The sequence below is a fragment of the Podarcis pityusensis genome, assembly GCF_964106645.2.
Source record: "Podarcis pityusensis genome assembly, chromosome: 2".
In the NCBI taxonomy this organism is placed as follows: Eukaryota; Metazoa; Chordata; class Lepidosauria; order Squamata; family Lacertidae; genus Podarcis; species Podarcis pityusensis.
In genome coordinates this window covers 29,930,697-29,958,587 of record NC_138029.1, presented here as the reverse complement: position 1 = coordinate 29,958,587, position 27,891 = coordinate 29,930,697, and the positions used below count along the sequence as shown (strand labels likewise).

The following is a 27,891-nucleotide window of genomic DNA, read 5'->3' as shown; positions in this document are numbered from 1 at the left end:
ATAATACCAATTTGAACAATAACAGTTAAATTATGTCCATCTGGCAGGGTTGCCCCAGCCAGTTAAATAGTTCATGGAATCTTTGGTGATTCCTGTTGTGTCAGCAAGCCTTTTTAATTTTTTTTTGCCAGTTAGAGCAGTTACTACCTGTAAAACAATATGGGAAAATTTATTAAAATAAGGTCCTTGGATCACTGTGTAACACTGCACATTTGTATTTGAACATGCATTTTTGTGAATATTGTTTTTTAAATTGCACAATGCAGAAATTGGTTGGAATGAAATCAGAAATGATTACATGCAAAATTGAAGTGGACTAGAAATAGGCAGATTAACCTAGTGGTGAACTAGGCAGTCAGTAACTTATGTGTTTAGAGGTAGGATGCACTGGACATCAGTTTTTGGGGAGAGGGGAACAACAGTGTAAAAAGAGCGACTGCCTTAATGCCCTGGGGCTTCCCAGAAGCTGGTTGTTCTTAAGTTTTTTATTGGTACATTGAAATAGTGCCAAGTACCTGGCTAAAAACATAAATGTGTTTCCAGCACCAATAGCAGGACAGTGCCAGGTGGCTTTCTTTGGCAAAATGTTCCCTAACTGCAGAACAATAACATGAAATTACTGGCTCAGCACCTCTGCAGATCTTTTAATATGAGCCATGCATACTAACGACAGGCCTTTGCAGCTGTTTAATTTTTTACTTTTTCATTAACCAGTCACTTTAATGATTGTCTGTATTGTTTTAATGGTGTTTTATGCCATAATGTTGTACACCACCCTGATATTTAATGGTATGGCAGTATAGAAATGCATTTATAAATAAAACTGAGTAGAATGACAAAAATTAGTTTGCAGCTAAATGGAGCATTTGTGCAGTCTATGAACATAATCCAAAATCTTTGCCCATGCAGCCCACAGGCACTACAGAACTACATCTGCTTAGGGAAAAGCAGGTTTATGTTTTGCTGACTACGTACACATACAGGGATACAAAGCACGATCACCCAATGCCTAAAGCTCAATTTTATCCACACTTATTTGGAAGTAAAAAGAGACGCGGGTGGCGCTGTGGGTTAAACCACAGAGCTTAGGACTTGCCGATCAGAAGGTTGGAGGGTCGAATCCCTGCGATGGGGTGAGTGCCCATTGCTCGGTCCCCGCTCCTGCCAACCTAGCAGTTCGAAAGCACAGCAAAGTGCAAGTAGATAAATAGGTACCGCTCCGGCGGGAAGGTAAACGGCGTTTCCGTGTGCTGCTCTGGTTTGCCATGATGGCCACATGACCGGAAGCTGTACGCCGGCTCCCTCGGCCAATAAAGCGAGATGAGCGTCGCAACCCCAGAGTCGGTCATGACTGGACCTAATGGTCAGAGGTCCCTTTACCTTTACTGTTTGGAAGTAAGGCCCACTGAAGAGAATTAGGCTTAATTTTTATTAAATATTCATAGGATTGTTTCCTGAACTTTCTGAAAGAAAGAGCCCAGAGACTAGCACATTTTCACATAGGATGCTATCTTATATATCACCAACATCTAGAGTGCCCATATGGATGGTCTTGCACTATTGATATTTACCTTTAAAATAGCATTTTTTCTGCAATCTATTCAATTCTTAAAATAAAAACAATTATCACTCTGCTAACCAAACACCATGGCCATTGACTTTATATCTCATTGAGAAACAGTTCAGTAACTACAAATTCAGTAAGAAACCCACCATTATAAATAGATGACTTACTGTGTCATTATGTTTTATCTCAGAAGGCAGATATTTCCCCCATGGTTCTTTTTTTAAAAAAAGAAAAAATGCCTTTAAGATAACGTGATGCTCATGGTTCAGTTGCAAGAAACGTGTAGGCTTGAACATGCCTTATAAGAAATTCAGTCTTCAGTTTCAGCCAGGTCATTATTTAAAAATGAATTAAGATAGTTGATAGCATGCCTTAGTTGAATTTAAAGTAGATTTGAATTAAAAGGTGATACTCAACCAAGTCATACTTACAGTTAAACCCATTGAAATTAATGGACTCAAGTTATTTAAGTCCATTATTTCAGTGGGTCTACTCTATGACTAAAGTTGATAGTAATGTACCCTGATCACCTCCTAACCATCTACCAGCAGTGCCAGATTTCGGCAACAGATATTCAGGATGAGTGTAATCCTGTCTAATTGCAGACAATGCATAGATGATTTGTCATGAAGAAAGATTGTCAAATTAAGAAGTGTTAAAATAAATGCAACTTTGATGATATGGGTGTATCATTGATCATATACAAGGTTTCATCAGATATTAAATTTACAGGATCAGATGTAAAGATTGTTAGAGATGGTCTCAAGCGTTGGATCAAGGGTGTGTGTGGTGTTGATCAGGGCTTTTCTCTCCAATATCTTTCAAGCTACTGTTGCCTCCTCTTCCCAACACTCCCTAGGAGTGTATCTTGGGTCCAAAAGGAAGGCAAAGGCACTCCCAGTTTGAGAAGAGCATATTTTCCCATGGCAGGGAGTCACAAGTTGATTTGAGGCTATATGTCCTTGCATCTTCAGTTTCTCCTCATTCCTATGTGGGAATTGCATGTAGAAAATCATGTCTTCACTTGCATTGTTGGGATTTATAGTCGTAGTCCAGTTCCTATCAGGAAAAGGAGCAATTAGAGGCATGTTCATGCATCCTTAGTATTGGGTCCTGCCATTGGACTCTTTAATATCCCATCTGCAGTCCCACACACTCATGCATAGCAGGATCCTGTTATATGTGAAATGTTGGTCAGTATGGGAGATCCTAAGATGGTACTCTTATTCAAATAATTTATTGTTACTCAAGTACAGCAATAATATCAAATTTATTAATGGTAGCTAGAACCTTCATTGCTAAATAATGGGAAATCAGCAAAATTCCCAATTCAACAGAATGGCTGCAAAATGTCAGGAGTATAGCTATTATAGTTACAATTGCACATTTTATTTAGCTGCATGAGGGGATCATCAAACGAAAGTATGTTGGCATTTAATTGGTCCTTGTTTATTAATAACTTGAATAGGAAATACTCCAATAATTACTTGAGCAATTTTTTTTTTTTACATTTTAGTGCTTGATGGTTGTATAATTCTGATAATCATGAATAGAACATCTGAGGTTTGAGCACGCAGTTGCAGTTTTTTGAAACTACTTGTAATGTGTCTTTTAAGTACTTGCACCAAAGAATTTCAGTTCTTCATAGTGCTTCAAAAAAAGTAAACGGTGTGCTTGGTTTCTCCCTGTTGTTGAAATTGCCAAAGAAAAAATTGAATCAAGCTACTGAACAATAGTGCAAACAGAACACTGACTAATATATTAACATAATAATTTTCTTCAAGTGACAGTTCTTTATAAACTTGGCATTTTAATTATTTTAGGCTATCTTTAATCTTTATATGCATTCCTATCATCAATTATTAGGCCCATTTTACCAACTGTAATTTTTCATAACTAAATGGATGAAAACCCATCAGGATTGATGGCCTAGGATGCACCAATACCATTCTGCACACACATTTACCACCTCTCTGTCTTTACCTCTCCACTCCCATGCACTACCCTGCCATTCATCACTGAATCAGTTTCCACATACTCTGCCAGGGGCCCAGGCCTTCTTTCCCAAATGTTTGCTTGACCCTCAAACTGAACATGAGGTCCTGAAAAGGTGGCACCTGAGAGGTTTCATTTGATATGGGACACTAAATTTAGTGCCAGATCAGGGTGTGTGTGCCGTGTGTGGCAGGTTAGAAGTGGCATCAAACAGTGGCTCATCCTAAAAAGAGCTATTTTGCCCTCCGTTATGCTTGGCTTGGGATGCAGGTGGCGCTGTGGGTTAAACCACAGAGCCTAGGACTTGCTGATCAGAAGGTCGGCGGTTCAAATCCCTGTGACGGGGTGAGCTCCCGTTGCTCGGTTCCTGCTCCTGCCAACCTAGCAGTTCAAAAGCACGTCAAAGTGCAAGTAGATAAATAGGTACCGCTCTGGCGGGAAGGTAAACGGCGTTTCCGTGCGCTGCTCTGGTTCACCAGAAGCGGCTTAGTCATGCTGGCCACATGGCCTGGAAGCTGTACGCCGGCTCCCTCGGCCAGTAAAGCGAGATGAGGCCGCAACCCCAGAGTCGGGTCACGACTGGACCTAATGGTCAGGGGTCCCTTTACCTTTACCTTATGCTTGGCTTATTAGAAGAGGTGGCCATAGAAAGCCCAACTTCCTTGTCCTCCCAGGAAGAGGAAGACAAGAAGCTTCCTTGAGCCTGCAAGGAGGGCTAGGAGGCAATAGCTGTCTCCCATTGTTGCTCACCATCAGCTGGTAGGATGGGGTACAATTCTTATAGACATTACAACAAATAGGACATGAAAGTAGTAGCTTTCTGATGTTGTTGTTATCCAGCAATTAATATTGAGATGTATGCTTCCTGATTGTGGAGGCAGTATATATCCATCATGTCATTTATGCCCAGCCGGGCTTGGACCAATAAGAAATTACTTGGTGAGAGCAATAGACTGTAGAACCTGGCTGCCTCCTGTTGTGCAAACCGCTTGTGCTTTGCTTAGATAGAAGTGCACATTAAGACAATCCATTGTGGTTTGCTCAGGCAGGCCAGAGGCTAGGGTGGAGTGCTTGACCCTGATGTTCATTCCCAGCTTCACAAAACCATGGTTTAGGAAACATTGAACGATCATCCAAATCAGACCATTATGACTGGCTCATTGTTACAATAATTATCGCACTTGAAAAATGCATCCAGAAGCCTATTAATATTAGGCTAACTTTCTAATGCATTTAGAAAAATGTAAGTGAAAAAAAATGGTAGCCAATCACTATGGTTTGTATTCAACTGAGTCCTACTCATGTTGTGTGGATGCCTGATTATCGTTTTCCAAAGCAACTACTGTATTCTGAACTTAAAAATGATAAGCGTAATGCTTGTGGTCAACAAAAGAGGTTCAAAGACTCTCTCAAGGCAAATCTAAAAAAATGTAGTATAAACACCAACAACTGGGAAACATTGGCCTGCGAGCGCTCCAATTGGAGAACAGCCTTTATCAAAGGTTTCATGGGTTTTGAAGATGCTCAAACTCAGGACGAAAGGGAGAAACGCGCTAAGAGGAAGGCACATTTGGCAAACCCTCACCATGATCAACTCCCACCCAGAAACCTATGTCCCCACTGTGGAAGCACATGTGGATCCAGAATTGGCCTCCACAGTCACTTACGGACTCACTTTTAAAACCGTGTTTATGGAAGACAGTCTTACTCGACTATGAATGATCGCCAAAGAAGAAGACTCAGAGTAGACCCGTTGCATTTAATGAGCCTGTTAGTCATGCCCATTAGCTTCAGTGGGTCTACTCTGTCTATGACTAGCATTGAATAGCAGATATAGCCTGCCATGTTGTGTAACCCTAAGCTGTAAGGTAAAGCTTGTTCTTTTTTCCAATATCCTGTGACAACATGTTTTGCTTTTGGGTTTTTGCTCTTAATGTGGTCATGTGCCTTGGTATGGTAGTACCATGGGAGTAGAGGAAAGCAGTGCAGACTGCCCTCTGTGGAAAAATTTGTAGATCCAGCACTGGGAAAATTGCAAACCCTACTGGCGCTTCCCACTATTACTATCTGTGCAGCGAAAAAAAGTTATATATCATGTTTGTGGGTTGTTTTTTTAACATTAGAGTGTTTTCTTTGTTTTGGGAAGCTACCTTCAGTAGCGTTCGAGTCTGAAATCATTTGCAGATTAATTGGTGCAACTAATCAGTTAGTTCATTCATCATAGGTTTTAAATGTGGATTTTTAATTGGATTTTAATTGATGAAGTTCAGTGCTGATAGCAGTTTCATAAACAATGTGTGTACATCCCTGAAGTCAGGCAATGTGTTTGAGATGGCTTTCCAAAGAATAAATTATTTGTCTGTGTTATTTAATCAAGAGAAACTGTTATAGTAATTAAATATCCCCAAAATATAGCCTGTGTTGAGATGAGAGAACACATTTTTGCTGGTTAATTAATTGATTGGTTAATATTATGGCAAGAAATTTTGGCAAACTTTTAAAAAACCAATGATTGCAAGTACTACCACAATCTTAAAGAGGCACTGTAGGAATAATTTACAAATCTCCAGTGTACCTTTAAATGTGTGGTGTGCTCAAGAAGCTTTATCTCATTCCCCCCACCCACCCTCAATCTTGTGATAAATATTCTATTGACTTTATTAATGGAAATCTGAGGCTAGGAAATGTTGACTGAGTTCCAGCAGTACATACCACAGAGTTCCCAATATGGATAGACATTGGTATTCTCTTCTATGAGCCCAAGATGCTCTTTGTATCCATTGAATGATCCCTGTGGTCAACCTGAGCATTTCCATCAACATAGTAGCTATTTTATGTGTGTCGTTTGGATTGTACTATACTGTATATGTCATTTGGCAAAGGTTCTCCAGGTATATGACTACAGATTTATTAGGTTGAAGTAAGACACTGTTTTAAGTGCTGCTTGCTTCAGATGTTTATAATTTTCATGCTTAAAAATATTTAGCTATATGCATGAACACCACAGGTCTGACTTCTGTATAATTCCCTTACATAGAGAGGTGTAGTAAAATACAGTATATGAAGCTTGAATGACTTTAGACAAGGAAAGGTGTTCTGACCTAATGAGTTGCTGAAAGGTGAAATGGTTTGAAGTGCTCAGCAAGCAAGACATTGCAGTGCCCTGCTTCACAGTTCATTACTGTGTTACTCATGTGGGAAAATGATGGAACTTCCCATGCTGAATGAGTGGAAATGAACAAATGCAGCAGGTGACTATTGCAAATGCTGCTCCAAAGATGACAATAGCAAAGAGAGAGGTTTGAATCTGGGAGACACTAGACTTTGGACTCAGCTATACAGCTGCAAATAAAACGTTTTAAGTGTGTTGTAAAGTGCATTATACAAATGTGACACTAGATGGCAACGATGAGCTATGGCAAATTCAATAGATTTTTCAAAAGTTTTTTACAAAAAGCATTTTCACATTTTTTATATGTGTCTGGATTCCACCTTCCTATCTGCAGAAGGTGAAAGAGAATAGAAACAGTAGTACTGAAAGTCTCAACTGTGCTCTGAATGAAACCTTCTCGCACATGAGAAAAGGCCAAGCATATCAGACATTATTATTTGTATAGCAATATTATGCCCTGTTGAGGGGAGAGGATTCTGTGTTATTTTAAAAAAAACACACAACATTATGCTGGAGTCTTGTATAACTGATGTTTTGGTATTCCTTATCTCTTATGGCATATCAAAGAGAGTGGCTAAAAACAATTGTAACATATGTCCTTTTAATTTAAAATTACTCTGTACCATGCTCAGCACTAGCATCTGCACTGCATAAACATTTGCTGTAGAAAGCGGGAGAGGTAAGTTAGATTCCTGTCTTTGGGATCTAAGCACATTAAAATCTATGGCATTCCATCTTCCTCTCTGGTAGCACCAAGCTAGGAGCTCTGAAGGTCGTTTGTGTTCTTACAGCAACTATAGCAGCAGCAATGTCCCCAATTAGTGTTAAACTCATTCTATAAAAGGACCTCGATGCCCTCATCTTAAATCTGTCAAGCCCTTACAAGATCTTTAAATATTCTTGCATTTAACATACTATTCAGATGATGTAGTTTTTGCTACTTTTGTGTGGCCATGTTAAAGGATTTACAGTCTTAACTTAATACTGAGAAATTGAAAGTAACATTTCAGCAGAACCAGATTAGTTCAGTCCCTTTTGGAGCACATTCATTCATGACAACCTGGTTTTAGTAAGCATGACTGGAAGGAGGCAGTGTTAAGAACTAGAGGGACAGAGGATTGAAATTTGCTACTTCAGAATAAAGTTGTTTGAAGCCTGCACAGATTATTGAAGCAAGACTGCACATGTCTACATGTGCTTACTCCCAGGTACATGAGTATGGATCGCAGTCTTAATAAGCTTGCATTCTGGAACAGTTCCAGAAAGGGCTAAATGAACAGAACATTTCTATGTGGGTGTGTTCTGTTCAGCTTGATCTTATATAGATTTGAATAGCTAAGTAATTCCCCTTTGCTTTTGCTGTTTGTTAACAAAAGATATACAAGGAATATAAGAACTGATTCATCTGGAAAGAGTGGCAGGAGCAATTATTTGGTCTGTTACCCATCTCTTCTCTCTCCCCCCCCCCCCCCATCTCAAATGCATTAGTAACATACAGTGTTTTATTACAGAGATTGAATGCCTAGGAGTAAAGAAAGGAACCGAGAGATGATCAAGAACTGCTTAGAGCTGCTTAAAACAGTACTAGTTTTCTCAATGGAATGTCCTTCTGTGTAGGAAACAATGTGCAGCTAAGGTCGTAACATGATCATAGAATCATAGAATTGGAAGGGACCCTGACAATGCAGGAATCTCAACTAAGACATACATGACAGATGGCCTTACAACCTCTGCTTAAAAACCTGCAATAAAGGAGAGTCCACGACCTTCCAAGGGAGTCTGTTCTGCTGTCAAACATCTCATGCTGTCAGAAAGTTATTCCTGATGTTTAGTCAGAATCTCCTTTCTTGTAACTTGAATCCATTTGTTCTGGTCCTTCCTTCTGGAGCAGGAGAAAACAAGCTTGCTCCACCTTCCTGAAGATGGCTTTTTAAACATTTGGAAATACAGTGGTACCTCGGGTTACAAACACTTCGGGTTACAGACTCCGCTAACCTGGAACTAGTACCTCAGGTTAAGAACTTTGCTCCAGGATGAGAACAGAAATCGCTCGCTGGCGGCGCGGTGGCAGCGGGAGGCCCCATTAGCTAAAGTGGTAACTCGGGTTAAGAACGGACCTCCGGAATGAATTAAGTTCTTAACCCGAGGTACCACTGTACATGCTAAAAAACAATTTTCCTTGGGTAAAGAGATTAGGAAACACAGCTGATTCCATGCCTCAGTAAATCATTGTGTGATTGCAAATGTGCATGATTTGCTGCAGATGACTATCCTGAAAAACCATATCTTATTGTTCCTTCTCAACTCATAATATGCATGTAAATGTTGTTTGTGATGCTTATGTTGCTGTTTGTTTCCAAGTGCTTTCCATGTAAGAGTTTAGTCATGTTTGAAGCAGACCCAGAGAAGCATGCCTGTACAAATCCATATTACAAAATTCATATTACAAAATCCATATTATAATAATCACTTGACTAAAAAGAATGGGTAAATGCTATACAGTAAAAGAAATCTACATGGCAGGACTCTGAAGTGTGTGTGGCAGAGGCTAGGGAACAGGAGAGTGACCCAGGAGAGGGTACCAGTGATTTATGGGGTTAGATGCTGCCTGCAAGGCAGGAGCTAGGGGACAAGGGAGAGTCAGGGCAGTCTTGAGACGGAGGTAGGTGTGCCAGATGTGATGGAAGAAGAAGAGGCTGTTCAGCTGACAGACAGGCCAGTAGACTTCCCACCTTCTCCTGCCCCACTGTCTCCTGGAACCAGGAAGTCTCAGGTTATGGGGCACAACCCATCGGGGAGGGTATATAAGCTAGCAGGGAGGTGGAGTTTCCCTGTTGATGCAACTGCTCTGCAGGGCCTAGACATATGGACAGCGGCCTATAAGCTAGAAGCGTGTATGCATGTGTATTTGGAGCACTGTGGAAGTGGCTGTAAGTGCTTTTCTTGTCATTAAAGAGTTAACTATCAGAAGTGTTCCTTCCATGGCTGGATTTGTTGTTGTTTAGTCGCTGCCTCCTGCAGTTTGGTCAGACTCATGTTTGTAGCTTCGAGAACACTGTCCAACCATCTCGTCCTCTGTCGTCCCCTTCTCCTTGTGCCCCTCCATCTTTCCCAACTTCAGGGTCTTTTCCAGGGAGTCTTCTCTTCTCATGAGGTGGCCAAAGTATTGGAGCCTCAGCTTCACGATCTGTCCTTCCAGTGAGCACTCAGGGCTGATTTCCTTAAGAATGGATAGGTTTGATCTTCTTGCAGTCCATGGGACTCTCAAGAGTCTCCTCCAGCACCATAATTCAAAAGCATCAATTCTTCGGCGATCAGCCTTCTTTATGGTCCAGCTCTCACTTTCATACATCACTACAGGGAAAACCATGGCTTTAACTATACGGACCTTTGTTGGCAACCATGGCTGGATAGGGCCAGTTCAAAACTGTGTGGTTTATTCTCTGTAATGTGGCTCCAGTTCATACTTTGAGTGATGGGAGGTGCTAAGCATGGTAGAAGTCTTCTCTATCTTCCATGCTGGGAGCTTTCACTTATTGAGACCTATGAATGCCCTGTTATGTAGATACCTGCTTCACATGTTTCTAACCTTCTATATGCTTTTAAGATGGAGAAATTGGGCAAATGAGGTATTGGTGGAATAGGATACAGAGGGTACAGTTGGGGCCATCATACTGTTATTACAAGCATTGCCAAACCTTAATATTTGGACCTGGTCATAGAGTTGAAATGGAAGAAAGTAAAGCAACTTAATTCTTAGTATAGGAGTGAAGGTATTTGGGAGTATGTGTTACACTGTGTTTTTAGATGTGTAAACAGATCAAGGCTAACAGTATTCAGGCTTTCATTTTCTGCTGACAAGTTTTGTGGAACTTGATACAGTTAACTTCTTATGCATAAAAACCTTTTGGAAAAGTTTCCAGCTTGGCAAATGTGTTCAATTTCATACGGTTATACTTGCAAATTTTAAAATAATGTGTTTCTCAGCCAATGTCATTTGAAGTGATCTTCTGTCTCGAACTAGAATCTATCGCAAACATTCCAGATGTTCCCCCCTTCAATCCTTGGCATCTCCATGTAAAGCTGGGAAAGACTTGTGTTCAAGAGCCTGAACAGCCACCTACCAGTCTGTGTAGACAATATTCGGCTAGATCAGTGAATGGTCTGACTCTGCCAGCATCCTTTGCTTTCACCAACTGAGAGCTGGTGTAGCAAAGTACTGAATCGCAAGAGCTGTTAGCAGGGAGGTCCCTGGTTTAAATCTTGCTCTGCCCTGAGTTCACTTGGGGCTTAGGCAAGCCACAGTTCCCTAAGTCTCAGTCACCCTAGCTGTGAAAGGTAGGTAAGAAATTTCTATCTTGACAAGGTTGTTGCAGAGATTATGCATGTGAAGCACTTTAAACAGGTGAAATGTGCTATCTAAATGCTAAGTAGCATTGTAACTCCCTGTTTCTATGATACTCCAGTGTGTCCTATAATATGTATAAACTTGCATTGTTGCCTGCACCATGGCTCAGTGGAAATGCTTATGCATTTATCCATCAAGATATCTTCTTTGTTCCCATCTCACCAATGTTTTCTTAATATCAGAAGTAATTGAGATTTTCTTTTTTGCTTGAAGCATCTACTGTATATTGAAAAGTCACTTCCCTCCCCTTTCCACATGTTGTCTTCTCTTGATGCTGTTGTACTCCTTATTAGATATTGGTGTGGACTTTGATATGGTTTCTGAAGTTTTGCTCTCTTGCATTTCCCCTCTCCTTCCTAATTAAGTGGTGTACTGCCTACTGTACATCAAAGGCTGAGCATTTCCTAAAGAGTAACTAGTTAAGCATGAAAGCTAATTGAACACATGACCTAATTATTGGATAGTCTCCAAGCCATTGCTTTTCCTTTATTTCTGCAGGGTTTTTGCTTTTACAGCTATAGCAAATGCTAATTACTGTTGTAAAAGAAAGGGGGAAATTTGCTGGGGAAAATGTTTCCATCAGCCTAATATTCATGGTTTGGAAATGAAATGGCTTTCTTTTCAAAGGTTTTCAGCATATACCTCCATTCTAATAACTCTCTCCCAAGGTTGACGTTTTGAATTTAGTACATGTTAGATTAAAAACTTTCAGTGCAAGGCTTGGGCAAAGCTCAGCAATTTCCCATATTGGATCACAAGTTTCCTAGTGAAATTTGAAGCTCCCAATATTTGAACTTTCAGTATTCAATCACACACGTGTTCAAAAGACTTGTACTAGCTTTCAAAAACACAAGAACTAGCCTTAGTAAATGCACCACTTCTCTATCCCATTTAAATCAGTGCACCATTTCTATCTCTGTCCACTATTAAGTGTTTAATATCAAATGAACAATTTAGAGTCTGATTCCTGCCTCATGAGGATGTAGCAGCAGGGAACACTTGCTATGAGTCCCAGTGGAGCTCTCCTCCCTTAGCATGGCAGTGTAGGATGTGTGCATGTGCCAACCATTACCCCAAATTTTGTGGCCCCACTCATCCTTCTAGCTCCAGTTAGAATTTCATTTAACCCTGAGGCTCTAATCAGATTCTGTCCTATGCTCTTGACTGGAAAGCGAGGACTGGGTTGAACGGAAAATGAAGTTCAACATTCCATTCTGGCTAATGACTAGCATGATGTGCAAATGTGCCAGCAAGGTTACAGTACAGAGAAGAGCTGCACTGGGATCTTTGGATATCTATCTGGTTGTGTGCAGCTAATTCTTTGAAGCGGGAAGGAGCTCTGTGCTCCCCACTCCCCTCTGGAGTGGATGGGAAGAGATTGGAAGGTTTCACTTCTAATTCCAAAAAATGGCTTAGCATTGTTGTGGGAGTTGGTTCCAAGCACATGGGACAGTATCATGGAAATAACAGTCCCTTAATGGAAAGTGGTGGAGCTGGAGGAGTGAAAGCCTTGGATAGACATAACTTGAGGTATAAGAGTGGAGAGATAAAGAAGAGGGGAAAGGTATGGAGGGTTTTGAAGATAAGTACAGTGGTACCTCTAGTTAAGAACTTAACTCGTTCCGGAGGTACGTTCTTAATCTGAAACTGTTCTTAACCTGAGGCGTTCTTTCGTTAATGGGGCCTCTTGCTGCCGCTGCGCCGCTGGCACACGATTTCCATTCTCATCCTGGGGCAAAGTTCTCAACTCGAGGTAACTCTTCGAGGTTAGCGGAGTTTGTAACCTGAAGCGTTTGTAACCTGAGGTGTTTGTAACTCGAGGTACCACTGTACTGGATCTGGGAGCAGACAGGAAGCTAGTGTAGAGATTTACCACAAAAATCTATGATTGCTGCTGGCCTATAGTGTATGGCTTTAAAAGTGGATTAAACAAACTCATGGAGAACAGGCCGAAAAAATGGCGAAGACGGCTTGTTTGCTGGAAGCCAAATCATGGGATGAAGCGATTCAGCGACTTTTTGAAACTGTGGGATAACAGCTTCCCCCGAGACATGATGGGAACCACCAACAGTTGCAGGAATAAAGAATACAACACTATATATGGATGGGAAAACATGGAAAAAATTGTCACATGCAGGAAAGAATAAGGATTACAGCTAAAGTTCCTCACTTGAAACTTTATAAATTACCGACCAACACGAACTGAAATCACAAGATGGTAGCTATTATAGAAGGGATTCTTGTATCTGAATGGAATGGAAATTATTAAAATTTTGGAATGCAGAAAAAATGTAGAAGAATGAACTAATCAACTATAGCATATGAGGGGGCCAGCTTAATTGTATAATTTGACATTTGAATAATTGACATTAATAATATTAATTGGATAAAATTGGTATTGTTATAATGAGGCAGTTATTGGAATGATATCGGAAAATCTCTCATGTATGTATGTATGTATAAAATAGCTTTTTTGATGGTGATGAGCCAGGATAGCTAAATGGAACCCAATTCAATGGCAAGATCTTAATATATTGATATTTTTAGTACTATTTCTCTGGTACTGTTTATAATTCTTAACGAAGTTAGCTGAAGCAGGGTTTCTTCCCTCTGCACGGTAATATAGTGAGGTGCTTCCAGTAACATTGGAGTTGTTATAAGAGAGAACATTTAGAGAGCATTGCTGTGTTTACATTTGTGTTTTCTCATTTGTGAAAAAGAAAGTACATGCTAGATGGGGCGAGGGACACACACACACACACACACAAACACAAACACAAACACAAACTAAAATGTTGACTGTGCACTGAGAAGCACTGCTTAAAATGTAGAACTAGAAATCTTGCAATATAAGCATGCTTCCATAATCAAAAAAGGAAAGCATTTCTGGAGGGTTTATTGGAAAGAGCTGGACAAGAGTGAAATATAGCCATTGGGCTGTTGTGTGCTGTTTTTCATGCATTCTACAGCAATGATATGACATCTTAGAACCAAACCAAGAAACTTGCAAAATCATTTTAATGGGAAAATCCTCTTGGTTTTGCTGTCCTGCTGACAAATGCAAGCACTGCAGGCAAAGTGACCTTGAGATGGAAGAATCTGGGGCAAAGAGGAAGTTGGTGCCAAAGTCTAAAAGGACAGAGCGACCAGTAACCACAAGTCATTGTTCTCCAGGCTCGAAAGAAGTTTCGTTTGGGGTTAGCTTTTCTGGTTTAAAGAACTGAGTATTCTTGTTAGAATTTGAAAGCTCCGTATAAGGGAATTTGGGAGGCAAGCATAATAGCATTTAAAAGGCACTTTAACGTAAACCACTAAAGTAGTTATTGGATACTCAGAACTGACCCATCTATATCTTGCAGGTGCTTTCCCTTTGGATAAAACAGCTGAATCATTACAGTGCTGAGGTTTTGAAATTCTCCAGAGTTATTTCTTAATAAAAGCTGAGGTCAAGATTGCATATATAGTACAGGTAACAGTTTAATATTTGTTGTCCAGCTGCTGGAAACCACAGGAGGGGAGAATGCTTTTGTTCTCGTGTTCTTCTTGCTGGTTTCCCACAGGCCTCTAGTTGGCCACTGTGAGAACAGGATGCCGGATGTGATGTTTTCTTCAACCATTTAGGCTACACACAATTACATTTGCTTTCTGGGCCAGTCTATGGGAGTCTGCAGGCCTCTGACAGCTTAGCTGGCATGGGGGTACGTGGGACATGTTTATTCTAAGAACAACTTCCAGAGACATATTAGTCTGCTGCAGCAGAAGCAAAGACTCTTGAAACACCTTGAGAACTAGCAAATTTATTATGATACTGTATAAGGTTTCAGGGAGCACAGTTCATTTCACCAGATGCATTGGATGAAGTGGACTGTAGTCCACAAATGCTTAAACCATAACAACTATGTCTTTAATGTCCTTCAAGTAGTCATTCTTAAAGTTCTTTTAGGTTTTTTTTTAATCCAGGGTAAGCGCAATAGGTTCCGCCATGCTTTCTTGCAATAGCAATCAAGTAGTTTATTGTTGTTTTTTAACCTATAAAGCCCTAAAGAGTGGATTGTCTTCAGAGAAGGCATAATCAGGCTAGAGTAACCGCTATTTATTGTACAGTACTGTCTTCTGTCATAAAATTTGGTAATGTAAATCACATTTTCCACTATGTACATGAAATACTCATTTCTACTGGTCTTGAGATTCTGTTTTTGTTGACCAAAGGTTGATTTAAATGTGTAAGTGGGAGGCTGCTGAGTTAAGGACCTAAGATTTCATTGTAATAAATTGCCTCATTATAAAGCTGCTAATGTGTTGTTTTTAGTGGTCAGGGACAGTGATGGATTGATATCCAATCAAGATTTTCATCTGAGAGGGCATATCTGTGTGGTTCTGCACTCTGCACTTGTGAAGACACGTGGAAAGGCTTAATATCAGAAGAACGTAGTGAAAGGATTAAGTAGTTTAAATCTGATCCACATTTTCCTGTAATTATACTCCAGCCTCTAGTGTTTTAAAACACTTTTGCTTTGTGGCAAAAGAAGGTCTTAAAGCAAACTGTGGGTGAAGTATGTATTTGGTGTGGAGCTACTCTGACTGTGACTTGTGTGGGTAATAGCCAACTAGGGTAAATGAAGCTGAATACTACTCAAATAGGAATGGGGTTCAGCACTAGAAGTTGTTTGTTTCTTTGGTGCTATGAAAAATCCCAGCTAGGTGTGCAGCTGATTCTTGTGTGTGTTTATTCAGAAATTAAGCCCCACTCAGCACAAGCAATTTTCTCCCCAGAAAATGTGCATGCTTTTCCTTTCTACTGTGGTTTAGCGCACTGGTCTTCAACAGATGGGCTGAGATCCATTAGTGGGTTATAACCTGATCCAAGGTGAATTACAACAGGAGCAGTACCAACATGCAAATATATGGCAAAAGATTAAGCAATGAACCCCCAAATTCATGTTTGGGTCCTCGGTCTGAATAGGTTGAATATACCTTTTTTAGAGAACTGATGAGCTCACTTAACCCAACCCTTACCCTAGAACTTGCCAAGTTGTTGCAACTGAGCCATTTATGAACAATGTCCATTCAGCTTTTCCCCAAAAGTCCTCTATAACCTTCTAGGATAATGTACATTTTGAGAGTTATGAAAGCTGACCTAAAATTCTGCTATGTTACTCATACCTTGTGATTGATTGATTGATTGATTGATTGATTTCAACAATTTATATACCATTTAACTGCAGTAATCTGTATGTGGTATGCAGAAAATATAATATAGAAAAAGTAAAAATCTGTTAAAACTATATGATCAAACTTAGAATGCTTGCTGGAAGGAAAACAATCTTCAGTAGGCTGCAGAAATTGGGGGCCCGTCTGACCTCACCTAGAAGGGAATTCTGTTACATTGGGCCCAATACTGAATGTAGCCCCCCCCCCCATCTCGTCTGAACTGGTGTTGCACAGAGTATCCGAGGGATAGGAGGGAGAGAGCCATGTCAGGTCAAATACTTAGTCACTAAAGGCTTTAAAAATTGATTGCATTAATAGCTGTTGCTATGTTTCATCCACTGAATTCTTTTAGCACATTGAAAGTATAGTTTATCAGGCTCTGCTATCTTGGATTCCTTTCAAACCTCCAGTAACATTAGTCACCACTTTTGTGTACTGACCTCTGAAGTCTTACCTAATGTTTATGCTGATTTCTACTAATCTAATTGAGAAAATGGAAGCAAAGTTTGAATTATTCAGCTTCCTTTGCTTTAATAGCTCGTGAGACCCACAGTTTCCTCTGTTACCCTCTTTTGTGTTTGGGGGGGTATATTTGAAGAATATAATTCCCCCCTCTCCTGTTGCCACCACCAGATTTGTTTCTTTAAATTTGTTGTTTTATTCCGACATCAGTAATGTGCTTTTGTCTTTAAAATTCATCCAGCCTTTGCCATTCTTTCTTCTGCAGTATTGCCATGTATGAGCACTGGCTGCCCACTTCTTGCTGAGCCAGGTTCAGATTCCTTGTACTAATTTGCAAAGCCCTAAGAAACTTAGGTCCAGGGCACCCCAGGACTGCCTAAACCAGGAGTCAGCAAACTTTTCCAGCAGGGGGCTGGTCCACTGTCCCTCTGACCTTGTGGGGAGCTGGACTATATTTTGGGAGAAAGAATGAACGAATTCCTATGCCTCACAAATAACCCAGAGATGCATTTTAAATAAAAGGACACGTTCTATTCCTGTAAAAACACACTGATTCCCGGACCGTCCGTGGGCCTGATTTAGAACGCGATTGGGCCGGATCCGGCCCCCGGGCCTTAGTTTGCCTACCCATGGCCTAAACCCTTCTATCCCAGCCTCACCACTGAGCTCATCTGCAGGATTTTCATTGGTTGTCCCCTGAGCTGGCAAGGCTTATTTGACATCAATGCGAAGTAGAGCCTTTAGTGTAATTGGCCCAGTTCTGTGGAATGCTCTGCCAATTGAGGATCAGCAGACACCTTTAAACACCTGCTAAAAACATTTCCATTCTGGCAAACTTATGCAAGCATATTTCCATAATAATTAGTTGAGGGTCTCTGGTTTTTATTTTTATTTTTATTGAAATAATTTGTATTGGGTTTTCAAGAATACGGTAAGTAAATACATAAGCAGAGGAAGTTATCTGTTCAATAAAGTACGTTGATACAACTGCAATGCATCTTTTATACTTCCCTCACTCAGCAAACAAACATATACAGATAAACCACTATAGCAAATAAACAAATAAAATAATTGAAACAAAACTAGACCCCCTTCCTCCCCCTGCTACCAACAGATCCTTTGAAAGCCCTGTTACTCCTCAGCAGATAAGTGTGGCAAAGAAATATCATATCACTCTCCTACAAAGTAATCATTCTTTGCTTGTCTCCTAATTACTTTCCATTTATTTGTACATTTTCCCACTATAGCTAACCTCAAGACCCTACCATACAACTCTGAGTTTTTATTTGTATGTGTTTTTATTTTTATTTTTATTTGTATGTGTTTTTAGTATATAGAGATAATGTAAAATGCTTTGATATTTTACATGCTAGAGTGGTATATAAATATTTTTATCATTTTTGCATTTTACAGATTGCTAACACAGCTATTGTGGAATTTCTAGCATTGATGATAAGGTGCATTTTTGAAGCAAATTCTAATTAGAAGTGTTCCTTGGTGGGGGCTGGTCCATCCTGCAGTCTAAGGAGGAAAAAATGACTCCCCGGTGAGCTATGTGTCTGCATCAAGCTGCATGCAGTCTCACAGCCTGAACTGAATCTACAGTACTGATGAGTTTACATTCAGGAAATGAGGAGCCACATGTAGCCTGAAACTTTAAAGAGCTCTTAAAATAGAAAAATAAAAGAGGAAGGGTAAAATGTCACAGCTGCGTGGCAATTATGCAGTGTACTGACTAAGAAGGTTTTAAGTTGTGTCCTGGTGTGTACTTAAAATCCTGTTACGGTGTTTCATGTTATATATCCCTCCAAGGGTCCCAAATGTCTTAGGAACTAGAGAATAATGAGACAGGAGAAGTAGATTCTGTAGTTTGTCCCCCTTCCCCTGCTTGATTAAAAAGAAGGAAAGAAATATATTTATTGTGTCAGGCCTTGAAAAATGGCTTTGCTTACCAGAAGTAGAAAGGCAGGATTTGAGAGTAGCTAAGGAGAAAGCTGCAGAATCTGTTAGCTGAAGCCATACCACAGTAAACCTGGCAATAGCCCCTGACAATTCTGCATGTCATAAGGATTTTACAAACATGAATGGAATTATATAACATAATGTATTGCTTTGCTCCTTTGTTCTTCCATATCACAAAAAAGACAGAAAAATAGTTGCTACGAAAAGAGAAATTTATCATATTTGGGATGAGGATTATTGGAAGTGCCTTATTGCATGTACCATCCAGGTAACATCAATTTGTAATTTTGAATCTGAGTAAGATAAAGCAATTTATTTTTCTGCAGTCACATATGCTTTATGTCCATTTCCCACCTGCAAATGGCCGTAAATAAGAGCTCAGTTTGAATTGTTTGCACTCCTAATAAGAATTTGTAGGTGATGCCTATACACATCACATTGCTGATGTTCACAGATATCATGACTGAGACTTGGAAGTAAACTGATTAAATTTTAAGTCTCTTGGTGCTGAATTACTTGGTACACACTGCCTATTGACTTACTACCTCTTTAGCCCAATTGATCTTTTGGCCTTGATAAAACGTTAGCATGGTCTTGCCTAGAAATTACTCTGTGTTCACATATATTCAAATTTCAGGCCATATATGGCTTCAAAATCTGGTGTGGTAATCTTTCATTCAACAAGAAAAAAACGGACTTATAGGTAGCACAAATAAAACATTTTGGGGGGACCTACAAGCTTTTCCCTATTGTTGCAGATTCCTGCAGGTTCCTGCAGGAATATCCTTTGCTCATAGAGGGAGAAATTTATCATATCAAGCAATCGTTTCAGACATGGATTCAGGGATCTTTTGTATGGGCATCAACCCAGGTCTTAATGAACTTTCCTTAACCTTTTCTATGTTGCAAATATGGTTTGTGAACTAAATAAATGGTTTTCAGCCGTGCTATTAAATCTAGACCTTGAATTCTTGAGATACAGGAATTGCAGCGTCTTTCAAGAAAGAGCAGATGAATTCTTAACACAGTGACTGCTATCAGAAGTTGTTTTTAAAAAAATAAGGTTAGGGTATTACATTAAATACTAAAAGATGATATAGCCGAAAAGCTGTGTGTGCTACCCTCCATATAGATTTTTTTATTGTTTCCCATCGAATTTTGCAACAGTAATAGGCTGTCTCTTCAGCCCTACACGTGTCTTCAGCATTTCTTCAAAGCTGATGCATGTTCAAAGCCCTTTAAGCTCTTTACTGGAGACCAAAAAAAGAGGCTCTGCACAACACTTCTAGAAATTAAATATCAATAAATCACTTTGAGAATCTTGAATTCTGAAAGAGAAGAACAAAGCTTGAACTATTTGTACGGCCCTGCATATAAGCACAAGCCTGATAGCCATTGGGAACAAGGAATCACATGTAAGCAAGTTCATGGACTGCCACACAGGTGAATGAATGAGATTTTGGAGGAGGGGTGGAACATTTTGCCCCTTCCACTGCACCCAGCACAGAAACCAGACGGGTTTCATGCCCAACAGAGAAATGCAGCTTCAGTCTGTCGTCTGCCATCCCCCAGCTATAACTTTTGTGGGCTCATCTACAAGCCTGATTTAATGAAGCATGTCGTAACTGTAATATCCAAATCACTGTAGAGTGGCCAGCACTTTATTCATTTTTCTGTTGGTGGGAAAGGGCAGTTGTATGGATCTTGAGGTGTTTCTGAGTCAATAGCCAAATACAATTGGTACAAATATTCAGTTTGATTGTATAGTGAAGTGGAAGCAAGTTCCTTTAGTGTTCTTTGGAACAATAACTTAAAAGTAGTGAGTTAATGAGAACTGGCTCTTATAGTCCATCACAAGATGCTATTAAGCAAGATTGGTCCGATTGATGAGTGTTCCCTATACTTTAAAATAGTACATTAATGACTTGGATTTTTTAATGAAAGTTTGAGTAGCCAGAATTGTCTTAGTAGGTATCTGAATTTGGTTACTAAATTATCCTCACATTCATAGACAAAGTCATCCAAAAAACATCCCAAATTACTTCTGTGAAGGTTATGGGGTAAACTTTTGGTAGAGGTTTGGCTGAAATGGTAGAATTTGCTATGGTTTGCCTACAGTTTGGAATAGGAGTATTTAAAACCTCATAGTGTAACATTTGTATGCCCATGGGTCAATCGAAATGTCTATTTGAAACAAAGAAGGAAAAATAGACAATGGGAGAAAACAAAACATCAGAGGAGGCAACAATGCGAGGCAAGGAAGGAGTCCTTTGAAGATGTTCAAATAAATTTGTTGTGATGCACAATGTTTGAAGGGACAGCTATAAAAGCAAGCATTTAAACAGTTCTTTAACACAAAAACTTTAAAATTTATTCCATTACAGTGGTACCTCGCAAGACGAATGCCTCGCAAGACGAAAAACTCGCAAAATGAAAGGGTTTTTGGTTTTTTGAGTTGTTTCGCAAGACGATTTTCCCTATGGGCTTGCTTCGCAAGACGGAAACGTCTTGCAAGTTTGTTTCCTTTTTCTTAAAACCGTTAATACAGTTGTGACTTGACTTCGAGGAGCAACTCATAGCATGCGGTGTGGTAGCCTTTTTTGAGGTTTTTGGAGACTTTGGTGATTTTTGAAGCTTTTCCAAAACTTTTCCAACACCGTGCTTCGCAAGACGAAAAAAACCGCAAGACGAAAAAACTCGAGGAACGAATTAATTTCGTCTTGCGAGGCACCACTGTATAACAAATGGTTATCATTTATACTAATCTTTGTATTAATAATATTACAGATTAAATCAGTAACATTTTTTCCAAAGTAAAGGTTACACATCCTAAAGATTATTAAGATCACAAAGGGGGGGGATGCATAGTACTACATTTAATTTATACCTTGGATTATATAGAACATTCTTTTTCTATTTCTGGGAACACCAGACACCATGCCATGTAACAAATTGCATTTGAAAACTACAGCTTCCTGACCTTCAAAAGTAGTTTGACGTTTGTGATGTTTGAGAAATGCAAGCAGACTGACTCGTGAGTCCTGGCAAGATGGAGGCACTGTGGGTGAGCGATTCCCAAGTCCAGTTAATTGATCAGCTGCTTGCTTTCATTGGAGTCTTGTTCTCCTGAAAGAACAGGTTTGTAGACTGGGGTGCACCTGGATGCATCTTTGTCACAGGTGATATCAGTGTCTAGAAGTGCCCTTTACCAGTTTTGACTGGTTAATACAACTATGGAGGTTCTCTGGACTGGCTTAACCTGGCCAGCTATTTATTGTCCATCTACTGGTAAGCTCCGCATTGGATTCTGCACTCTTATTTGGGATTGTCCTTGAGATGACCTGGAAGCTGCAGCTAGTGCACAGTGTGGTGACTTGCATGCTCACTGTGGCAGAATATCACCATTATTTTATGTTGCTTTTGAGAGAATTGTGCTCACTGTCGAACAGAAATGTTTGTAAGAAAAGCTATCCCAGTGAACCTGTTCCCACTGTGTTGTAAGCTAGAAAAAGCACGTGTTTCTAGGAACGGTTTTATAATGTCGTAGTAAGGAAGCAACCCTTTAAAAGAGAGATTCGGTTGACTAGTTACCTTTTGTTCTTTTACTTTCTCTTGAGCCAGTGTTGATTAAGTATATACATGTCATGACTAAGCAGTGAGGGGAAGGTCATGGAACTATATTGGATTCTGCTGTGCAAACAGCTTTACTATTTCTCCTACGTATTGTGGCATAATCAATGTTTCTGGGTTAGAGAATATATCCTTACAACAAAAGTGCCTCCTTGCCTGCTTCTGTTCTGTAACCATGATGTTCTGTGTGCCTAGTGAAGGGGAAAAATCCAAAGCATTTACTGTATTTCCATTGCTCCTTCTAATTTTCACTCTCTTGGATAATTAGCTTGAACTCATTTAAGCAAGATTTCCCTCTGGCTTTGGAGTCTCTGAAGGGGTGATCTAAAGAGAATTCACAGCCATACAGAAAAAGAAACTTGGTTTATTCCGTACAAATGTAGATTAATTTAAACTGTAATGTGAGATGATTGGAAGATATAACAAGTAGTAAATTTGCCTGCCTCATCCCTCAGGCACCTACAGTTTAACTCTATAATCTGGCTTAGCTACACATCTCAGTTAAACATGCAAGAAGGCATGAAACAATTGATGATTATTACCTGTATCAGTAGTATTAAAGGATAATTGTCTCCCTTAAATTAATAAGAACTTGCTACTTATAGATTGTATAAAGCTTTTTTGAAGTTCCACTTGCTTGAATTGTGTTAATACTTCTGGACTTGCATATCCAACTCTCCCTTCCCCCATTACTAAATTTAGAACTTAGTTCCATGTTTAGTCTCTTTCTGGAATGCTTTGGTATTGCACATAATTACTAATAGTATAATATTTATCTGTGTATGTTATTTCTAAACTGGCAATTATAGCACTTCTAATGCTGAGCTATAATTGCTGTTTCTGCATCAGAATTCATAATAGGCTCTCTAGTCAAATGGCAACATACCAGGCACAGTATTAAATTGGCTAATGTAGAGCATTTTCTATAAAGATTTATTTCTATTTTTGTGCCCCATTAACTATTTATTTCAGCCCTATGAAATTATATAGTGAGAATAATGACACTTTCCAAGAGCTGTTAGAAAGCACTAATAATATAAACTCATGAAAATGTGAATGAAATATTACTTAAATGTTGATGTGTCTCACTGTGGCCGCAGCAAGGAAAGTTTTTCGGCTCTTTAGGGAAAGGGTGCTGACTCAAGTTCTATACATTTGTTTTATTATGGGACAACCTGATGACTTGTTTTCACTAAAAGTTATGCATTATGATGAATTATTAGTAATGAAGGGGATGATTGGCCATGTTTAATGATGCTGAAGTGATAGCGGGGAATTTAATTTTTGATGCATAAATTAAAACTAATTGAAGATAAAATATAAGGGGGTAGGGTAAAACTGTGTATGAATAACAACCATCATCATCATCATCATCATCATACCCCCCCCCCAATCTGGCTGGGTTTCCCCAGCCATTCTGGGCAGCTCCCAGCAGAAGAGTAAAAACACAATAAAACATCAAACATTGAAAACTTCCCTTAAAAGGGATAGAGTTTTGTATGGTAAAGCACAAAGCATGTATTCAAGAATGCAGGGTGAATTGTTTGCTTGTGGATGTTGACTGTCACCTACATAGCCTGGTAGATAGTGTTGGGAGGAGTCAGAGGTCATGGTGCATATTGGCACCATTGGCATGGGGAAATGTGTAGCTGTAAGGTCCTGGAAGCAAAATTTAGGTTGCTGGGAAGGCCGTTGAAGGCCAAGACCTCCAAGGTAGCTTTCTCTGAAATGCTCCCTTTTCCATGTGCAGGGCCAGCTACACAGGCGCAGCTTTGTAGTCTCAGTGCATGGATGAGACAATGGTGTCAGGAAGAGGGGTTTGGATATGTTAGGCATTGGGGACATCCTGCATCCTGTGACAAGCCAGGCTTTACTAATGGAATGGGCTCCACTTGAACAAAGATGGAGCCAGACTGTTTGCATTTAAAGTGTTAAAAGGTGGTAGAGCAACTTTTAAACCTATCGGGGGGGGGGAGGAGCTGACAGGAGCTGAGGAGGGTCCGATTTGGATCAAAGTTCTCCTCTGGGATGAGAGTGATAAAACTGATGAAAATTAAAATAGGGAAGCGTAGAACTAGGCAATGGTGAACAGTGTTAGAAACTGAGATATGAAAACTAGGAGCTAAATGGCACCTTAAACCTAGGTTATGGGCACAACAACGGAAAGTCTAGATGCACTTTTTATAACCAGAATACAAAGCTGAAAATGAACTGCAGCTAAAATATTATGTTCATTTTTCAAATGGTCTAGTCCTTTCCCTGTCCACCCCTCTAATATTCTTAACAGGGTCTCTTCTCCAGCCTTCAGAGAGTAGCTGGAAGTGGGGAGGCAGAAAAAGGTCCTCCTTTTCTTCTACTCTGCAGTTTTAATTTGAAATCTTAGGCGTAGGACTGTGCCCAGAGCTCAGAAACTGCTTGTGCTAATGATAGACCTTGTCGCAAAATGTGCCTGGAACAATGGGAGTTCGAACACTGATTATGAGTACAGGGGCGCAGTACAGCAATTCAGAGAGGCCACAGTCTAAGTGCCAAAGACACTAGAAAAGAGAGACTGTATACAAGTGTTTATATGCTAATGCTAGTAGCTTCTGGGCCAAGATGGATGTGAACTGGAGTGCTTAGTCTTAGAGGAAGGCATTGATATAGTGGGCATAATAGAAATCTCATAGAATAGAGAGAACTTGTGGGAGACATACTGTACAAGACTTTTTAGTCCTTGTAAACAGACATGTGACAACCTTGCTAATGATCCCTGATAACTGTGGTGGTGGTTTAGTAATTTCCTCTACAAAGCAAAATGAGGTAGAAGTTAAGGACTTTCTTCAGCATGAAAATGCTTAGAATTTTAGTGTAAGTTCCATTGCTTTCACTGGGGCTTACTCTCTGGTGCTTAGAGTTGCAGCCTTCAGAAACCGTTTAAAAATTTAGTAATCTCAGTACATTATTTATTGAAATGCTGCTAAAAACAACAACCCTACAGCAAAGGGCGCAATCCAGCCAAGCTAAGCACCTGCATTAACTTCAGTGGGAGTGTTAAGCTTAAATCTCTTTCCATTACAATAACTGGAACTTAAAAATGCTTAACAGTTTTGTAGTGTTGAACAGGAATATTTGCAACGTGGTGAAAATTTTAATGCTTCTATAGTGATCGAAACTAGCAGTTATCCTGCCCCCCGCCCAATATGCAGGTTTCCTTGTTGTAAAATGATTTAGATTCATGTTGGAATAACATTACTGGCAGAATTTCCAGTTCTAAACCTATGCATGTATCTTAAGTTTATAAATGAACAAATCTGTGTGACTTGCAAGTTTTAGTTTTGTATAAATGTGTTTATGGAATCTTGCAGTGAAGCTGCCTTATATTTCAGCAGCTCACTGGTGTGTTTAGCTAGTAATTACCATACTCTTTTACCTGGCAGCAGCTTTCCAGAGTCTCGGGCATTATTTTTTTTGTCGTCCCTGCAGTTCTTTTGAACCGCAGATGTTGGAGACTGAGCCTTGTTCACGTAAAGCTTGTAATCTGTCATGGGGAGCCTTGACTTTTGCTCGATTGGGAGTCACCTCAGTTACAATAGTGACTTTCTCCAAACATTTCCTGGAGCTTTATGGAAGTGAAAGTTCCATCTGCTTTTTTGCATTTTTGCCCAACAATGATGTGGAAATATATTCTTGGCACAAGAATCCAAATTCAATGAAAATCTTCTTTGGGTTGCGGGGTGGGAAACTGACAAAATACAAAATGCTACAGACAATTCATGAGAATAAAGGTTTTCATTACTTTTGCATTGTTTTCTTTTATTTTAGTTGTTCTTTGGGGCCATTCTCCTGTTTCTGGCTAAAGCTTTAGACAGGGGCATGAGGCGCCCCTCCTCTTGGCTAGTTTTTTCTTGTATCCAGTGTAGGTTCCAGTGGTGGGTTAGTTCCTTCTTCCTTCTTCCTCTTTTGAAAACTGTGAAGAAGACCTTCTATTACCTCTCTTTTGTCTTAGCTGTGTCTGACAGGAAAACTCTCCCCCCCCCCCAGTGGTGTAATTCACCCAATACAATTCTTGGTTGGCTTTTAACACTGCCTCCCCACAAAGAGCTGTAGCACAGTAAGTCACTTTCAAGGTATGGCACAGCTGTGGGAACAAGGTCTCTTCAACAAATGGCCATGGCTTTTTGCCTCATCTTCCAGTGAATTGTACTCTGTTCGATGAATATTCACAAAGGCAGCATGCAAGGATGGATTCTTGTATAAGCTTTTTGGAAAAGAACCCTGACCACTGAAAGGAACTTCTGCGTTGCCTCCATAAATTGAACAGAATAAGGCATTCAGAGATGCCACCAGTGGTGTCTTTAATCTTGTCTCAGAATGACATGGTACATTAAAGAAGGGTTGACGCACCCAGTGAGTAAATGTTGTATGTCTAAAGAAAATAGTATTGCAAGAAAACCTAGGGCTTGTAGGAGCCAACAAAGGTTTTCCTAGAAGCCTCAATTACAGGTCTGGTGCCAGGGGTTGCCATTGTGGAGGACTTCCTGAGGCCAGTATCCCAAGTGTGGGAACAGCAAGGAAAACTTGCCTTGCCTACCTTTTTGGGTTCAGTGTTGCAGATTGGATCCAAAGAGGGTAATTGAACAGAAAGTGAAAACAGTGACAGGTAGGATGTGCATGAGAGGGGCATTGAGAAGCTGGCGTGACTCAAATAATTTGAGTTAAGCAATATAGCCAAAACGTATACAGTGGTACCTCGGGTTACAGACGCTTCAGATTACAGACTCCGCTAACCCAGAAATAGTACCTCGGGTTAAGAACTTTGCTTCAGGATGAGAACAGAAATTGTTCCCTGGCGGCCCAGTGGCAGTAGGAGGCCCCATTAGCTAAAGTGGTGCTTCAGGTTAAGAACAGTTTCAGGTTAAGAATGGACCTCCGGAATGAATTAAGTTCTTAACCCGAGGTACCACTGTATTCATAAGGCTATACCGAAGGGACTCCATGCACACTGCCCAGGCTTGCACCACAGAGAGGTCAATTTGGTGCTGCTAACATGGCAAAAACAACAGGGGAGGCAGCAGTTACAAGTTACGCATCTCAGCAGTCAGAGCAGGCGCTGTGATTCTCCAGTGGTTTTACTTCACCCCCGGAAGCGCACTCCACTGTCTCTCAAGACGGATGCCAGCAACAGTACCCAAGTATATGTGTAACACGAGTCTCTCTCCCTCTCTTTGATACGAATCCCTCAGAAGATGCAAGGAAGGCATCCTTAGCACCAAAATATGCTACCTAGGTTATATTCACCTGAGATATTGGATGGGAACCTGGATGTACCTTTGAGTCATATCTCCTGTTGTGAGCTATTCATCATTTCCTGTTTAGTCATTGTGAGCTCAAACTAACACTGGGTTGAGAATTCCTCTCCACCTTTGCATGCTGTGAAAATGGGAAAGCACTTTAAAGCATTTTGTGTGGGTGAGAGAAATGCTTAAGAATTTCAGAATATCT

The 27,891-nt window shown here is 40.1% G+C and overlaps 1 protein-coding gene and 1 long non-coding RNA gene across 3 annotated transcripts in view; one reads left to right on the top strand and one right to left on the bottom strand.

Moving 5' to 3' along the window:
• The window catches only part of RPTOR (regulatory associated protein of MTOR complex 1), a 313,545-nt gene that overhangs the window by 48,167 nt on the left and 237,487 nt on the right, over positions 1–27,891 (top strand). The gene's annotated exons all lie outside the window — the stretch shown is intronic.
• Positions 11–25,962, bottom strand: LOC308470304. The gene is made up of 3 exons (XR_013982355.1): positions 25,820–25,962; positions 21,758–21,903; positions 11–147 (listed from the first exon to the last, which is right to left on the bottom strand). It is a non-coding gene; the product is annotated as an uncharacterized lncRNA (long non-coding RNA).